The sequence below is a fragment of the Cupressus sempervirens genome, chromosome 9 (assembly GCF_028749045.1).
Source record: "Cupressus sempervirens isolate cs-2001-9-10 chromosome 9, ASM2874904v1, whole genome shotgun sequence".
NCBI classification, from domain to species: domain Eukaryota; kingdom Viridiplantae; phylum Streptophyta; class Pinopsida; order Cupressales; family Cupressaceae; genus Cupressus; species Cupressus sempervirens.
In genome coordinates this window covers 370,256,935-370,274,369 of record NC_143126.1, presented here as the reverse complement: position 1 = coordinate 370,274,369, position 17,435 = coordinate 370,256,935, and positions in this window count along the sequence as shown.

The following is a 17,435-nucleotide window of genomic DNA, read 5'->3' as shown; positions in this document are numbered from 1 at the left end:
GACCTTTTCCACTATCTCATCAACCTCTGGGTCATTTTAGACTGGTTTATTTTCTCCTAAGATAGGAGTCATCGGGACCTCCTCTAAAATATCCTGGGTCTTCTAGCCTTCCTTAATATCCTTTCTTTTCTAGATCTTTTTCTCTTTTCTAGGTTTAGAAAAAATTGGAATCCTTTTCTTATTAGCTTTAGCCTTAGGACACTGATTTGCCTTATGCCCAGATTTCAAGCAGTGGAAATAGGCAAAAGGAACACTTTCATAATCCAATTTCTAAGTATGTGTTCCAAGTTTTGAGTGAAAGCACACAACTTCTGGCATATCGACCCCTTCCCTCACTCCAATATAGATCCATTACCTCCTCATAGTTTCCACCCATTATTAAAATAGATCTTCTCTTGTTCCTAAGTAGGGGCTCAATACCCTTCTTTGTCTTTGTCATCATCATTATTAACCTCGCACAACTTTCTAATTTGGTTTTATCTTATATTTTTGTCTTCTTCTACTACTCTACTTTTTTTTACAGTCTATTATATAAAAATTGAGGAATATTCTTTTCAATATCTTCAAACCTTTTATTTCTCAAACTCATGTTGCTTACTACTACATTCTCTAGTTGTAATTTATCCATATTACTATCCAAGTGATAAAACTTATTTAACTTCTCAAAACTATTGTTGCTAATGATTTGAACATTTAGTCTTTCTACCTTGGGTTTCTAAGATTTCTTACCCAGAGTCTTCTTTGTCTCTGACTCAACCTTTTCAACTTGTTTGTCTTCTTGTTCCTCTTATTCTTCCTCATCTAACTCTTTAAATTCAATCACCTATAGTGTCTTCCTTCTTTTGCCCTGTCCACTAGATTGTTGCTTTATTCTCTTCTTTGATGGGGATTCAACAGGTTCTAACTTTAATTTAGAAAGTCTTTCAGACTTCCTTATGCTAAAATAGGTGACAGTTTCTTCTTCAATTATTATTACCTCCTCTTCATCCTTTTCCTTTACTACAAGTCTTACGATTGTGGGTTACACTTGTGATATTGATGCATAGGGAGAACTTGGTATTTGAGTAGATTTCCATGCAATAGTGACTCCTTCCCCCATTCCTACAATTGCTAGAGGTGTAGCAATTAAAATATTAGTTTGTCCACTAGCTCTCATTTTCATAGCTATTCCTAGTGCCTCTCTAAATTTCTCAAGAGTCATTCATGATTCCTTTCTCATGGTTTCAACTTTATTCTCAACTTTCTTCTTAATCTCTTTCTTATGAAGCTTATTGTATACCTCTTTCACATTTTCCTCATATGTCCCCCATCTAGGACATGTCAAGTCTTTTTCTAACTCAGGAATTATTTTAGCATAGCCCTCAATTAATTCCTTAGTCATTTCATATCCCATAGGGTCAATGAATTTTACTCTTGGTTCCACTACCTCCATGCATGTGACATTTGTTTCTACCATAGAACATGTATCATCCTTATATTTCTCTATTAATGTTGATGGAATTTTGTTTTGGAAATATAAGAGGAGTAACTAAGAGGGGAGGGGTGAATTAGTTATTAATAAAATAAATCTTAGAACCCTTGGATGTCAGTACAAAATGTAAAATGAAAATTAAATACTGTTGAAGCTTGGTAAACACATAACTCGGTAAGTACTTGGTAAATTCTTAGCATATAAACTTTAGATGTTGTCAGTGATTACCATTACTTTAACTTAGTTGCAAACACATAAAAGAAAATAGCTTGAACACATTTGACACCAAGATTTAACATGGAAACCTAATTTGGGAAAATCGCAAATTGTAATTAATTACAATTTTCACTCTTTTGAAGTGACCCCTATTAGGAGCCAACCCTATTAAAGATTGCAAAACACACTATTAGGTGTGACCCTATTAGAGGATTTAATCATCCTATTAGGAGTGGGCTTGTTAGATGTCTTAAGACAATTCAATAGAATTGCCACCTTATTAGAGGATTTGCAAATTGTTGTTAAGACAACTCTATTAAGAGATTTAGATCACTACTACAATGGTTAGAGAGTAACAATGCGATGACCTAATTTGAATGCAACTAAATTGCTGATTACATATCTCTGTTTTGGCTTGTACTTGATCCTTCTTGATCGAATATAGTTTTTCTGCTTCACAAGGATATTCTATTTATCCTTCAAATTTGCTTCCTCTTCTCATCATTAAATCTTCAATAACATCTCCATGCTTTCACATCCACACCATACTTTGAAACCACAAGCTTGATCTTATACGTATATCTTCCATTTTATTAAGTCAACTCAAATACAACTTAGAATAATTAATATTCATCTCCTTAATTGGATAGAAATAATAGATAAATCAATTAAGCTTAATATGTCAAAATAAGAAAATCCTTTGTTAGCTGACCCAGCTCGATAGAAACTAACTCAGAAATGATTTCCTTTGATAACCAACAGAAACTTGGTTAACAATGCAAACTAGCGAGTCAGCTCAATTAGCACTAGTTCCATCCAACTTTCCTTCATTAACTAAGTGAGCTTAGTTAACACTCATCTTTTGCATGCTTTCCTTTGATACTCGAGTGAACTCGGTACACACTGCCTTCTAAACTAGGCAATTACAAGAATGCTCGGTAGACACAGACAATTGTCTTTACTGCCTGAGTGAGCTCGGCATATACTAACCGATAATGATATGGCATTTATGTAACATGAAAGATAATACACAATTAATCAATTGTATCCAAAAATCTCCCTCTTTGGCATTAATGGCAACACAACATGTCATAGCACAATGAAATTTTGGATTTAGACTTGAGAACTCTCTCTATCAGTTTGAGCTTGTCATTTCACTGAATTCTTCTTTTGTCTACAATAACTTCTACCCAGTTCATTCAGAATTTTCTCCCTCTTACAGAAAACTTCTCCCTGTTGGTTCCTTACCTTATTCTGGTTATAAAAAATTCTCAGAGATATGATAGTAAACTTCTCCCTCTTTGACAACACATGCCAAAGACAACAATTCTATTAATACCAATGTACCTTAAGTACTGATTCATTTGCAATATGCCCTTGCTAATTCTTACCAATTGATTGGTCTTCAACAAGTTCTGGTTGATACATCACTAAACATTATTTAGTGAACTTCAAATAGGGGAATGACCCCTAGCTTACCTCTTAGATACAGAAATGCATCCTTAGGTAATGGTTTGGTGAATATGTCTACAATATGTTCCTTTGTATTGAAATATTCCAATATGACTTCTTTTTCTTGTACCAATTCTCTTAAGAAGTGATATTATGGTATGCATTACTAGATTCTTTGATATATTGATTGCACTAGTTTTATCACAGTATATGACTATTGGATCCTTGATCTCTATCTTCATTCCTTCCAACAATTATTTAAACCAAACAATGTTAGAACAATTAACTATTACTGCCACATATTCTACCTCTGTTGTGGATTGAGATGTACAATTTTGCTTCTTACTTGTCCAAGACACTAATTTTTTACCAAGAAAGAATGCTCCACCACTAGTGCTTTTTTTGTCATTAATAATTCCTGCCCAATCAGCATTAGTAAATATTTTTAAGTACAAGTCGCCTCCAAGTTTATACCATAAGCCATAGTCTTTAGTACCTTTTAGGTATCTCATGATTCTCTTTATTGCCATTATGTGGTTTTCCTTAGGATTTGATAAGAATCTTGCCATTATTCCAACTGCTAGAGCAATATTAGGCCTTGTGTGTACTACATACTACAATTTTCCAATCATTGATTTGTATGTAGTCTGATCTACTTCTTTGGAATCATCATTTTTGGAGAGCTTATGTCCAGTAGACATAGGGTTCCAACTGGTCTTGAATCTTCCATTCAAAACTTCTTCAGTATTTCCTTGATGTACTTAGATTGAGTGATGTAGATACGATTTTTGTTCTATTGTGTCTATAATCCAACAAAGAATTTTATCTCACCAAACATGGACATCTCAAATTCTTTACTCATTTCTTCTGATGATGCTTTGCACAAGTAATCATTTATTGTGAATAGAGTGTCATCAACAAATATTTCTACAAACACAATCTTCTTGTCTAGTCCTTCCTTGATATACAGACTATTGTTATCATTTTTCCTTTGAAAGCCAATCAGTATCAAGTAATTATGAAATCTTTCATACCAAGCTCTGGGAGCTTGCTTGAGACCATATAATGCTTTGTGTAACTTGTAAACCATGTCTCTATTGCTAGGATCTACAAAACGTTCTAGTTGTTCAATGTAGACTTCTTCATCAAGAATTCCATTCAAGAATGTAGATTTGACATTCATTTGATATACTTTAAATCCTCTAGGTGTTGCATATGCTAGTAAGGTTCTAACACCTTCTAGTCTTGCTACAGGAGCAAAATTCTCACCATAGTCAATACCTTCTTCTTGAGAATAGCCTTTGCACACCAATATTGCTTTGTTTCTTGAAACTTTTCCATCTTCATTCAACTTATTTCTAAATACCCACTTGTACCAATTACATTTTTATCCTTCGGTCTAGGAACAAGAATCCAAGTTTTGTTCTTTTCTATTTTCTCTATTCTTCATTCATTGTTTCAATTCAACTTTCATTATCCAAAGCATCTTTAACACTTATAGGTTCAAATTTAGCAAGTAAACATGTACCTTTTAGTTTTCTTCTTGTCATTGTTCCATCAAATTTGTCTTCAATGATCTGATCAGTTGCATGATGCCTTTTGACATATCTTGCTAACATATGCTCTTTAGTGTTTGAATGAGTTTGACCATCTTCATCATGAATTTTAGTTTCAAGCTTGGGTCCTTCTATCTGTGACTCAGGTCCATCAGGATTGGTTTGAACTAGCTTGATAGTCGATGATTGTGACTCAAGTCCTTCAAACTGAAACTCAAGTTGCACAATCTGCAACTCGGTAATTGTTGGAGATTTAGAGGACTTGGGAGATGAAGCTTCCTTTCTTTTAGATAGATTTGGTAGGATATTAGGTTCATAGTAAACAAATCTTTTGTAATCTTCTGGCTCCTTATTACTTTCTTCTTCACTCTTTTTTGCAAATTCATCAATTCTAACATGTGCACTTTCTATAATTTTATGAGTAAACAAGTTCAAACATTTGTATGCTTTACTTCTATAAGAGTATCCTGGAAATATGCCTTCATCACCTTTTACATCAAATTTCCCTTTTCTAGATTCTTTTAAGATATAACATTTGCTGCCAAATACTTTCAAGTAACTTACATTAGGTTTGTAGCCATACCATAGTTGTTAAGGAGTTTTGTTTGAATCTTTCTTCAACTTACTATGTTCAAGGTGTAATCACCTAAAAATGGTCATCTAGACTATTAGCTCCCTTCTCAACATTTTGGCTAATTTAATTTAATCACTTACCTAGGCCAAATTGCTAATAATCAATTAATTTGACTATTACCTATAGTTTGACTATGCTATCCCAAGTTCATTATTTGATTAAAAGAACATGTCCCCTTTTAATTAAATAAAAGACCCCATTCTTCTAACCCACTTAAAGTGCACACATAAAGTCCTTTTTCTATTTTACAATTAAAATAAAAGGCTTGTGAGACTTTTGTCTTATGTGACAAGTCAACTTATATTCTATTGGTTGACTTCTGTGTGCACATGGATCACCCCTTTTTTCGAATTCCACCGTTGATCATCCACCATCTTCATCATGATCTCTACCATCTGTATGACTTTAAAAGGGAGAGAGCTTTCCCCCTCAAAGGATCGATCCCTCATTTGAATATTTTTATGCTTCAGGTTTTCTAATAGGTTTCTTTGGAGCTTTGTGGAGAACTTCTCATTTCTTGTCTCATTCTCTCATTACCATTGCACGCTAGTTTAGATTCATACTTACATGCTAGTTTAGTTATTTTCTTGCAATAATCTATCTCACATAGTTTAAATAACGGTATTGTAACAACTCTCATTCATATTTTAGTATAGCTGCATCTTGCATCTCCATTCTAGTTTAATCTTCCATCTTGCATTACATACTTGAGGGATTCCTTCAGATATTTGCACTCTTGCTCTTGTCTCAAAGAACCTCCTATTGCATGGTTTACTAGCAAGAAGCACGTTTCTAAGGCTTAGCTAAGAGCCTTCATGCTTGAATACTAGCCTCTTGCACTCCGTAAATAGGGAGCTCTAAGCCGGCATCCAAACATTCCAACTCATGAAATCGTTGGGATAGAATGGTTTAGAGTGTGACACATTTCTAGTGTACACAAGGTATGAATTGTAGTGTTCATAGCTTCTTTCCAATATTTGAGAGCAACATTCTTTTCAATCATCAAGGTTCTTGCACAATTCATGATAGATTTGTTTCTTCCTTTAGCTATACCATTCTGTTGTGGTGTACTAGGAGCTGATACTTGTCTTTTGATTCCTCTTTCAATGCAAAAATTATTGAATTCAACACCACTATCTAATTTTAAGCATTTCAACCTCTTTCCAGTTTCCTTTCTACTCTTGCTAGATACTACTTGAATTTTTGAAAGGCTTTTGATTTTTCTTTTAGATACATTATAGTCATCATTCTAGAATAGTCATCAACAAAAAGAATGAAAAACTTTTCTCCACTATAACTCTCTATTCCAATAGGTTTACATAATTTTGTATGAACAATTTCCAAGACTTCTTCTGACTGATAGTTTTTTCTTTTGAAGCTAGTCTTTCCTGTCTTACCAATTTGGCAATTCGTGCATAGTCCCATTTCAAGTTCCTTCAAACTAGGAATACCTCTTACCCTTTTATGAACAATCACTGAGATCAAGATAAAATATATTACCTTTTGTTTTCTTGTGGTGTATGATAAACTCCAAGGCTTGTTTTTACACCCTCCAAGAGACTTCACTTGCCTCCTAGTATCCTATTTCTCTATAGGATCTTCCAATAGGCTTAGATCATTAACTAAGACCTATTCAAACTCTTCTATAAGATTCAATCTCTGAAAACTTCACCTTGAATGATCAACACCCTAGTTTTGATTCACTTCTCCACACTCACTTAGAAGGCTCTAAGTGCCAAATCTCTATAAACATGCTCCAACATTGCAGGGGTCTTCTCCATCATGTAAAAAAAAAATCATAATATTTACCATTTGAACCATTTTTGAAGGATCTTGAATCATCTTACAATCAGCTTCATCGATTCATCATGTAGAGACCTTAAAATAGGTTTATTTCCTTGTAGCCTTCACCAGTCCGTTTTTCCCCTTTTTAGTAAAATTTTTCCAAACAACTCAAAAAAATAAAACTTGATTTGGATACCCTTTTGGAATTTTTAAAACTTTCATTAAGGGTTCTAGGTCTGAAAGTGATCATACAGGGGGTTCCTATAAACAAGGATAAGATGCCTAATAGGCCTAATTTCTAGGACTGAACTGTGGTTTTGATAGCAAACTTGCTCAAAGAAAATCCTAAATGACTGGTATGAATCCTATATTCATATAATGGATAGATATGATGTTTATCTTCATGAAAAATTCCTGGAGCAGTACGGATACGTACAACCATACAATGTTTCTTCACTCTTTTCACCTCTAAACCTCTAACCGGGTTGCACAAACTCGCCTAGGGCCTAGCATAATATATAGTTCTTAATGCTTTCACGACTCCTAACTCCTAAAAATATATACAAAAATGACTCCTCTTCCATTTCCATCTATCATGAATGATTATCCATGGTTAGATTTCATGGAGGAGCCATGACTCTCTAAACTACTCAAAACAAGCTGAAAATAGACTACCTGAACTAAAACGCCCAAAACCAGTACTTATATGAACTCAAAATGACCTGTTATTCAAATGAAAAAGTTCATAAACAACCTATAGAACACTAATGAATAATTATATTTATTTTTTCAGTCCATTAAATATGACTGTCAACACAAACACCAGTAAAAATCTGCTAAAAAATGCTTGCAGAGCTCTCTAAACTTTTTCTAAACTATTACAATGCCTCCATAATACTTTGTGTTTGAGTATTAGGTATCATTAGATGCCATTTCCTTTATTTTTGGGCCTATTGGCTGCAGCATAACCATCCTATAACTTAGGGAATCTAAAGATACCTGAATGACATGCACTCTTTTGCAATAATTGCAAAATTGAAGACAACTTCTTCTCAACACTTGGCAACTTTGTCATGTGCCTCAATCCTATATTCTAGAACTCATAACCACCTATGTTTCATGGATCCAAGGCCATTTATGACCTTATGGCATCTTTACAACAACCATTATGTGTTTAGAACACATTTAAGACTCCAACTTAAGCTAAGCTCCTAACACTAGGAAATTTAAAAAACAACAAACAAAGGTTAATTAGTGACCTTAGTCCTAGTGACTAATTCACCTAAACAACATTGAAAATGACCTTCTAAGGTCTTCAAACAAACCAATCTATCCTCTTGACTTGGCTAGAGTCAAGTACAAACCAAAAACTTATAAACAATAGAGGCTAGCCTAGGTGCTCCTGCACCATCCTCCCCAAAATAAGAAATTCAATCCACCCTTGGATTGATGATGGTAGGATCAAATCCCATCTTTTTGAACTCTAATTCTTTTATCCAGATAGCATCAGCATCATTTTTTCCATGCCTTTTAATGAGATGCTCCTTGTACAGTTTAGTCCTTGTCTTTTTATAGACTCTTGTATCTAGTATGATGTCTGGGCCTATGACTGTAGTAGTAGGTAATTAGAGATCCTCCACATCTCTGATCACTTCATGAAGAGTCTGATCCATGTCTTGTTGTGGTCCTCTATAATGGACTAAGTCAGCAATATTAAAAATGGGTGACAATCCACTGTCTTCCGGCAGTTCAACCTTGAATGCATTATCACCATATTTAGCCAATATAGGACAGGGTCCTATCCTTCTTATTTGTAGCTTGTAGGTGACTCCTTTTTTTAGTCTTGACTTGTTGAGATGCACCATAACCAAGTCACCAACATTAAAATCAACTATCCTTCTACTTTCATCCACTTTGGCTTTATGTTTTATAGTGTTCTCTGTCAATGTCTTTCTCACTATTTCATGAACTTCTTGCATAGCAAATGCAAAGTCATCAACATATGCACTTGTCTTGACTCCATCTTTTAAATCTCTCAACTCATAGACACCTCTAGGATGTAGGCCATATACAATTTCAAATGGACTCTTCCCAGTTGATCTATTTATGGTGTCATTATAGGCATATTCAGCTTGCCCAATCAACTGATCCCATTGCTGTCCATACTCCTTAGTTAGGCATCGTAGAAGGTTTCCAAGACTTCTATTAACAACCTCAGTTTGACCATCGGTTTGGGGATGGTAGGCTGACCCAAAGGATAAGTTAGTTCCCAATCTTTGCCAAAGAGTCTTCCAAAAATGACTCATAAATTTTGTGTCTCTGTCTGAAACAATGTTGATTGGTAGTCCATGTATTCTCACTATCTCTTTGAAGAATAGTGATGCTATTTGACTTGCATCATGTGTAGTCTTGCATGGCACAAAGTGAGCCATCTTGCTGAATCTATCCACAACCACATACACATTATCCATTCCTTGTCTTGTCTTAGGTAACCCAACTACAAAATCCATGCTTAAGCATTCCCATGGCCTAGTAGGAATAGGTAGTGGTTGGTAAAGACCAGCATTTGTTGAAGTGCCCTTGGCTTTTTGACATACTACACAACTCTACACATACCTCCTAACATCAAGATTCATTCTAGGCCAAAAGTAAAACCTTGAAACAAGGTCTTGAGTCTTAGTGATCCCAAAGTGACCACTCAAAGCACCATTATGCTTTTCTTGAATTAAATTCTCTCTAATAGAACCTCTAGGAACACACAATTGATTCCCTTTGAACAAGAGATCACTTTGAAAAGTATAATCAGCATATTTGCTATGAAAATGATTCTTGTATTCAACACATACCTTATGGATGTCAGCAAAGTCCTCATCATCTACATATAGATCCTTGAAATGATCTATCCCCATGCTTTTCAACTAAATTTCTTGTAGTGTGAGGGCTCTTCTTGACAATGCATCAGCCACCTTGTTTAGTACACCCTTCTTATGCTTGATATGGAAGGTGTAGGCTTGTAGGTACTCAACCCACTTCATGTGCTTGTGACTCAACTTCTCTTGTGAATTCAGGAAGCTAAGTGCTTGATTGTCTGAATACACAATGAACTCCTTGGGAAGCAAGTGGTGCCTCCATTTTCTTAGAGCTTGGACCAATGCATACATCTCTAAGTCATATGAGGAGTACTTCCTCTTAGCCTCACTTAACTTCTCAGAATGGAAAGCCACCGGTCTACCCTCTTGACTTAGGACAACCCCAATTGCTACATTGCTAGCATCACATTCAATGGTGAATAGATTCTCAAAGCTTGGCAACACCAAAACAGGTTGGGTAGCTATTCTTTCCTTCAACAACTCAAAGCTCTTGTTAGCATCTTCATTCCACACAAACTTGGTTTTCATTTGTCCTCTGATAGTATCCATCATAGGAGCACAAATTGCACTAAATTGTCTTATAAAATTCCTACAGTATTGTGCAAGACCATGAAAACTCCTTACCTTAGTTGCTGACCTTGGAGTAGGCCAATTCATGATAGCCTCTACCTTGCTCTTATCCATTTTCAGATTGCCATGAGATAAAACAAACCCAAGATATACCAATTCTGATTTGATGAACTCACACTTCTCCAAATTGATCATCAACTTCTCTTCATGCAGCTTCTTGAACACAATATTAAGATGTTTCAAATGCTCACTCTTTGTCTTGCTAAAAATTAGTATATCATCTAGATATACAACTACAAACTTGCCTATGTAGTCCTTGAGTACTTCATTCATGAGCCTCATGAATGTAGAGGGGGCATTTGACAATCCAAATGGCATGACAAGCCATTCATATAGTCCTTCATTAGTCTTGAAGGCTATCTTCCACTCATCTCCTTCATGGATTCTTATTTGGTAATAGCCACTCTTCAAGTCTATCTTGCTATAGTACTTTGCTTCACCTAAACAATCCATTAAGTCTTCAATCCTAGGGATAGGGAACCTATACCTTATGGTTATCCTATTGATAGCCCTTGAATCAGTACACAGCCTCCAATTCCTTCCCTTCTTAGGTGCAAGTACGGTGGGTACAACACATGGACTAATACTCTTTCTAATTAGGCCTTGGTCTAAGAGCTCTTGTATTTGCCTTGCTATTTCCTCATTTTGTTGAGGGGTCATCTTATAGGTTGCTTTGTTAGGTAGGGTAGCTCTTGGGATAAGGTCTATCCTATGACTTATGGCTCTTTGAGGGGGTAAGGTTGAAGGTTGACCATCACTTACAATGCCTTGGTAAGTCTGCAACATACCTTGAATCTCCTTTGGTAATTCAGTCTTCTTAGTCACCTTGTCTTCATCTCCTTCTCTTGGTTTCAACATCAATGCATACTCTATGCCTTCACCTTCTTCCATGGTTTGTAGGAACTCTTTTTCACCTACCATAAGAACATTTGGACCTGCTGTCTTTACTTCAACATCCTCCAACAATGACTGAATTTTGAAGGTAGTATTATCCTTCTTGAAAGAATAGGAATTCTTTCCTCCATCATGTATGGCTTGAAGGTCAAATTGCCAAGGTCTACCTAGGAGCAAATGACATGCATCCATAGGTAACACATCACATAAAACTTTGTCTTTGTACCTTCCAATGGAGAACTCCACCCATGCTTGTTCATTTACTAACACATGTTGACCCTTATTGAACCAAGTAACCTTGTAAGGATTGGTATGGGATATCCTTTTCAATTTGAGCTTGTTGACTGCTTCTTCTAACACTATATTATCAGTAGAGCCTAAATCAATAATGACCCTACATACTTTTCCCATTATCTTGCATTTGATTCTAAACAAAGATCTTCTTTGGCTTGGCTCCTCCTTCATCAGTTCCTTGATTAGAGTTCTCCTCGTCATGAGGTTATCCCCTTCCTCTGAATTTAATGGAATCTCAGAATGTTTATCTGCTACATTAGTGTCTTTATGAACAAGGTTAGCTCTCTTATCACCTCCTTGTGATGAGCCACCTTTCTCAAGGCATCTATAGGCAGGGTGCCCCATTTGATTGCAATGGTAGCACTTCATATTGGCAAAATAATTGCCTCTTCCTCTTTGTGAAGAACCACCACTTCTTCTTCTAAAGTTAGAGTTAGAATTCCTTCCTCTACCACCTCTACTTGAGCTTCCTTCTTGCTGTTCACTGAATTTTACCTCACCTTGAGCTCTAGAATTAGAACTTCTTCCACCATAGCCACCTCTTTGACCTTTTGTATCTTTTCCTTTGCCTTTACCTTTGGAGCTATCTTGCTTTCTCTTGCTCTTCTCCTCTATCTTCAAGGCCATTTGATAGCATTGCCTAATGGATTTGAAGTTCACTAGGCTCATCTCTTCTTGAATAGACCATTTGAGACCATTCAAATACCTTGCTAGCTTGATGCTCTCATCTTCAACTACCTTGGACCTCAAACACAATTTTTGAAATTCTTTGGTATATGCTTGGACATCCAAATCTTTTTGCTTAAGATTTTGTCTCCTTCTATGCATTTGGACTTCATGGTCATCAGGAAGATATGTTTGCTTGACTTTGGATACCATACCCTTCCATGTCACAATAGGACCTTTACCATCCTTTTCCCTCTTAGTTTGCACAAACTTCCACCAAGTAAGAGATGAACCTCTTAGTCTAGACTTGGCCACCATTAACCTTTGTGCTTCATAGATGCCATCACATTCAAAATGGTTCTCAATGCTGTCTATCCAATCCACAACTGAATCTGGATCCATTTGTCCACTAAAAAGTGGAACACCTTCTAAAGCCTTGCCACTCAATGCCTTCAATGCTTTCAAGAATGGCTCTTCAGGAAGAACAGTATTAGGAGCTGGTGCTTCTTCCTCCAACTCTAATTCCTTCTCCTTTGCTTCAGCTTCTTCTTTAAGGTCAATCTTCTCTTTGACCCTATCAGCTTTGTCTTGGACTTCACCCAAAAGCTGCTCCATTTGAGCTATTCTTTGTCTTAACAATTTGTTATCCTCTTCTTGTTCCTCAACCTTCTTTGCTAGTTCAGCATTAGTTACCATGGCTCGGGCTGGTGTATTCTCTCCTACTAATTCAAAAGATTGATGCATTGACCACAAGCTTGATCAACTATGCTTTGATACCAATATGGTGTATGATAAACTCCAAGGCTTGTTTTCACACCCTCCAAGAGACTTCACTTGCCTCCTAGTATCCTATTTCTCTATAGGATCTTCCAATAGGCTTAGATCATTAACTAAGACCTATTCAAACTCTTCTATAAGAGTCAATCTCTAAACACTTCACCTTGAATGATCAACACCCTAGTTTTGATTCACTTCTCCACACTCACTCAGAAGGCTCTAAGTGCCAAATCTCTATAAACATGCTCCAACATTGCAGGGGTCTTCTCTGTCATGTAAAAAAAAATCATAATATTTACCATTTGAACCATTTTGGAAGGATCTTGAATCATCTTCCAATCAGCTGCATCGATTCATCATGTAGAGACCTTAAAATAGGTTTATTTCCTTGTAGCCTTCACCAGTCCGTTTTTCCCCTTTTTAGTAAATTTTTTCCAAACAACTCAAAAAACTAAAACTTTATTTGGATACCCTTTTGGAAGTTTTAAAACTTTCATTATGGGTTCTGGGTCTGAAAGTGATCGTACAGGGGGTTCCTATAAACAAGGATAAGATGCCTAATAGGCCTAATTTCTAGGACTGAACTGTGGTTTTGATAGAAAACTTGCTCAAAGAAAATCCTAAATGACTGGCATGACTCCTATATGCATAGAATGGATAGATATGATTTTTATCTTCATGAAAAATTCCTGGAGCAGTATGGATACGTACAACCATACAATGTTTCTTCACTCTTTTCACCTCTAAACCTCTAACCGGGTTGCACAAACTCGCCTAGGGCCTAGCATAATATATAGTTATTAATGCTTTCATGACTCCTAACTCCTAAAAATATATACAAAAATGACTCCTCTTCCATTTCCATCTATCATGAATGATTATCCATGGTTAGATTTCATGGAGGAGCCATGACTCTCTAAACTACTCAAAACAAGCTGAAAATAGACTACCTGAACTAAAATGCCCAAAACCAGTACTTAGATGAACTCAAAATGACCTGTTATTCAAATGAAAAATTTCATAAACAACCTAGATAACACTAATGAATAATTATATTTAGTCTTTTAGTCCATTAAATATGACTGTCAACACAAACACCAGTAAAAATCTGCTAAAAAATGCTTGCAGAGCTCTCTAAACTTTTTCTAAACTATTACAATGCCTCCATAATACTTTGTGTTTGAGTATTAGGTATCATTAGATGAAATTTCCTTCATTTTTTGGCCTATTGGCTGCAGCATAACCATCCTATAACTTAGGGAATCCAAAGATACCTGAATGACATGCACTCTTTTGCAATAATTGCAAAATTGAAGACAACTTCTTCTCAACACTTGGCAACTTTGTCATGTGCCTCAATCCTATATTATAGGACTCATAACCACCTATGTTTCATGGATCCAAGGCCATTTATGACCTTATGGCATCTTTACAACAACCATTATGTGTTTAGAACACATTTAAGACTCCAACTTAAGCTAAGCTCCTAACACTAGGAAATTTAAAAAACAACAAACAAAGGTTAATTAGTGACCTTAGTCCTAGTGACTAATTCACCTAACCAAAATTTAAAATGACCTTCTAAGGTCTTCAAACAAACCAATCTATCCTCTTGACTTGGCTAGAGTCAAGTACAAACCAAAAACTTATAAACAATAGAGGCTAGCCTAGGTGCTCCTGCACCAGCTTGCCAAATCCAACCAGATTTCCCTTTCCATCCAATAGTTTGGCCTATCCATTCATGAATTCTACCTTGAATCTAATGTTATTCAACTTTTCTACACTTAGTAGATCATGCTTTAGTCCTTAAACCCAATAAGCACTGTCACATACAAGTTCTTTAGTCAATGAAATACATCCTTTTCCTTTTATGTTACATGGTTCATTGTTTCCAAATCTCACACTACCTCCATCATAATATTCCATGTGCTCAATTTTTTTTTGTCTTCAATCATATGATGTGAATAGCCACTGTCAATAATCCATATATCATTTTTGCTAACATGAGAGATAAATGTCATCTTATCTCCTTCATCATCAGATTCATCTTTCACAACAATATATACCATTTCATCTTAACCGTTATTAGAATTTTTAGCTATAAAACAAGATTTCTTACCTTTGTCCTTGTAGTTCTTGTAGTTTTTGGAATCATTCTTGCATTTGTGCTTATTACCTTTTTTTCATCTTTGATTTCCTTATTTAGACACCTAGCAATATTGTGACCAACTTCTTCATAGGAAAAGCAGATAAGAGGAACTTTACCTTTGTATTTTCCTCTTCCTTTGGAATAATTCCTTGCAAGTAGTGCCTCAACAACTTCAAGATCACTATCTGAACTTTCTTCTAATGTTCCTTCTTCTTCACTTCCTAATTGACTAGTTTTTGATTTCTTACCCTTTTCTTTGAGTAAGAGTTTAGATTTAAAAGCAAATTCAATAACCTTTGAACTAGGAACATAGTTATCAAAGTTATCTAACTCAAAAGCTATAAATCTTCCAACTAGAGCATCCAAAGATATTTTATTATTTGGATCACATCTTATTTCTTGAATTACAGACACTCTAATTGCATAAATACGAAGAAGAGTTCTAAGTACGTTGCTTACAACTGTTTTCTCTTCAATGTCTCCTCCAGCTACTTTGATTGCACTTACACTTGCTTTGATCCTTTCCACATATTTTGCAATGTTCTCATCTTCTCTCATTTTCATCTGATCAAAATGACCTCTAAGACTTTAAACCTTATCTATTCTTACATTGTCATCTCCTCCATATATATCTTTTAGTTTGATCCACATCTTATAAGCTATTTTGTAGTCTTTGGCTTCATCAAATTCAGCATAACTAAGAACAGATGCAATATCAAACATCATGATCTTATGATTCTTCTTTTCAGCAATATCTTCAACTGATAACATTCCAGTGGGAGTCTTATATTTAATATCAAGTTACTTGCATCCTGAGTCACTGATGGTAGCCAAGTGTAACCTCATAAGTCTTTGCCATGCTACAAAATTGTCTCTCTTTAGCTTGGGAATCTCTCTTTTGTAAGACATCTTGATCTTTGGCTTAGGTCCTTGAAACCTTCCCTGCAAGCACCAAAAGCTCTTATACCAATTATTGGAAATATAAGAGGAGTAACTAAGAGGGGTGGGGTGAATCAGTTACTACTAAAATAAATCCTAGATCCCTTAGATGCTAGTACAAAATGCAAACTAAAAATTGAATACTATTGAAGCTCGATAAACACATAATAAAATGTTGTAATTCAGTAAATACTTGGTAAATGCTTAGCATATAAGCTTTAGATGTTGTCAATGATTACCATTACTTTAACTTAGTTGCAAACACATAAAAGAAAATAGCTTGAAAATATTTGACCTTATTAAGAGTGGCCTTGTTAGAGGTCTTGAGACAATTCAATAGAACTAACACCTTGTTAGAGGATTTGCAAATAGCTGTTAAGCCAACTGTGTTAAGAGATTTAGATCACTGCTACAATGGTTAGAGAGTAACAATGAGATGACCTAATTTGAATGCAATTGAATTGTTGATTAAATATCTCTATTCTAGCTTGTACTTGATCCTTCCTGATCAAATATAGCTTTTCTGCTTACAAGGATATTCTTCTTATCCTTCAAATTTTCTTCCTCTTCTCATCATTAAATCTTCAAAAATATCTTCATGCTTTCACATCCACACCATACTTTGAAACCATAAACTTGACCTTATATCTTTCACTTTGTCAAGTTGGCTCAAATACAACTTAGAATAATTAATATTCATCACCTTAGTTATCTGGAATTAATAGATAAATCAATTAAGCTTAATATGCCAAAATAAGAAAATCCTTCGTTAGCTAACCCAGCTCAGTAGAAACTAACTTAGAAATAATTTCCTTTGTTAACCAACAGAAGCTTTGTTAACACTGCAAACTTGTGAAAATCCTTTGGCAACTGAGTAAGCTCGGTTAGCACTGGTTCCATCCAACTTTCCTTCATTAACCAAGTGAGCTAAGTTAACACTCATCTTCTACATACTTTCCTTCGATGCCTGAGTGAACTCAGTAGACACTGCCTTTTGAACTAGGCAATTACAAGAACGCTCAATAGACACAAAAAATTGTCTTTACTACCCAAGTGAGCTTGACATATACTAACTGATAATAATATGACATTTGTGTAACAT